Here is a 2,393-nt window from a genome sequence, read left to right as displayed (position 1 = left end):
ATTGTAATCCATCTTAACACATTTTGACGTTCGAATTCTTTATATATTGATACTTTACCACTGATGATTTTTTACATTTTTGTATTATATTCGTTATTTATTTAGTTTGTTAATTTAATATTGTATTTCTGCTTTTTAACATTGAAGAAGGCTTTGTAAGCCGAAACGTTTGTTTAGAATATTATATAATATTTATATTCTTATGCTATTCGTATTAATTTTAGTTGTTCTAATTATAAAAGTTCGAAATAAGCCACAACACTGTTTAATTTTTTTTTAGAAAATATACGAGCATGTTCGCTCTAATTTGGAATTTACAAGTTTGAAATATATATAGCGCTATTTTATTGTATCTTGCATTCGTAGGACGTACGTACATCGATTTATATGTATATACCGATAGGATTGTCGAAATTATTTGGTACGTCCGTTCGTTTGATCATGATAAAGAAACGATAGATACTATCTTCACAATTACGAGAGTGCTGCAAAGGAAGCACACCACTCGTAGCTTCCGCGAGTAAACTGCATGAACTATGTAACTTTGCGCGGAAACAACGCCGCTGCGATCGCCTCCGGTCAAGCCTCCAATTACATTGTGTAATTGGATAGTAAGGCTACATCGTGCAACTACCGTTTCGAATGATCACGTCGCGCTTTGTACGATTAATTGTTATTGGAATTCGTGAAAATAATTAATTACGGAAATGTGCTATCTTTGATATTCGATGAGGAAGAAAGTCGGGTCAAGTCGGCTTTTATCTAATGTTTAATTAATAATATTTTAGAAAATTCTTCATTGGTAGTAAACATATCGCGTAGAAAGGCAAGAGCAAAGACAGAGTTGCAGATAAAAAGATTGATGACTGTAGAACGTAAGCTCTTTGCCGTGTATAACATCTTTTGCACGAAGCAGGAAAAATATGCAACTCGTTTCATAAATTTGTAAACTTGAGTGGTACATAAGATAGAAAAAAATACACAATATGCAATTTATAAATAACTATAATAATTATTCTTTAATTTTCATTTGTAATATTACTGTTCTGATTCTATTCGGATTGAGTTTCAAGATTGAAAATTATTCGGCGCGCAGTTTATGGGATTGGATATGGGTATGTAAATTCACACCAAATTATTCAAGCATTAAGAATCCAATTTGAACGTTTAGGGCCTTTGTTTCTTATTTATTGTGTTTTATCTTTTACTTCTTTAAATTGACATATATTGTAATGAATATTTAAAATCGAGTTAAGTAAATTAATTGTTATAATTATTTATGAAAATTGCATGTATACTTTTTTCCTATATTCTATATGTATACCGCTCAAGTTTAAAAAATTTATAAAATGAGTTGTTATATTTCCTGCTGCAAAGATGTTGCGCACGTTGAAGAACTTAACGCTCTAAAGACATCAGCCTTTTTATCTGCATTTCCGTCTTTGCTCTCCGCTTTTCTTTTATTTTTTTCACGCTATTCTCTATCTCGCCTATCCTCGCCACTGTGCTGTCGACGGTTTCTAGGTGTCTCCGTTGCGGGTAACCGTTGGAATCGTTTCTTTTGCTCTTCTCCTCGTCGCACGATATCGTTTTCTTTGTCGATCTCTCTTTTTCTCTCTGTACTTTTTTTCATGTTTTCCCCTCTTTTTGCATCCGGTTCGCTTCAGACAATCGGACGCGGTTCTCCGGAGAGAAACGGGTAACGATCGGTTGAATTCCGCGATAATTACTGGAGACTTCGCTTTCACTTCGCAGACACAGATCCGTGGTCGAACGGATGCATTTTAATCTCGCAACCCTTAGAGACTTGCTTGTTGATTCGAGCGGATTTTCTCGATGTTTAATATTTTTGCATCGATATCCGTACGTATTTCTGCCATCGTTTGAGAGCATCTTATTTTCTTCGACAATTTTCGAAAATAAGAAGCAACCGAAACTCTCGATCAACTTCCAATTATTTTTAAATCATTATTTAAATTTGCGAAATATAAGCACGAATGAATTAAAGATTTAGGTATGTAAAACAGTATTGATTATAATTATATCTAACAAGTATTTACGTGAGCAACAATTGAAAATGATTAAATGGAAAAAGAAAGAGTTGATCTGTAATAATAATAAAAATAATGCACTTGTAATTTAAATTATACATAGTATTGTTTTATTTTACATTTTTCTACAAATGAGGAATACGTAAATCTTTTAATTGGATATAATTTATAAAGACTGCCAATTTTCCTATTCCTGTTGCATTGTTTGTGTATCGAGATTGCGCAGCTTTATTTATTACTCGCGGAGGAAACATAATGCTATAATTGCTTGTATTTGGATGGAATAATGACGCATCGCGAATACGTTATTCGCCTCGTCAATTTTAGCTTCAATCAACATCA

This window comes from Trachymyrmex septentrionalis, unplaced genomic scaffold (assembly GCF_001594115.1).
Source record: "Trachymyrmex septentrionalis isolate Tsep2-gDNA-1 unplaced genomic scaffold, Tsep1.0 scaffold60, whole genome shotgun sequence".
Classification (NCBI taxonomy): Eukaryota; Metazoa; Arthropoda; class Insecta; order Hymenoptera; family Formicidae; genus Trachymyrmex; species Trachymyrmex septentrionalis.
This window is presented reverse-complemented; position numbering follows the sequence as displayed.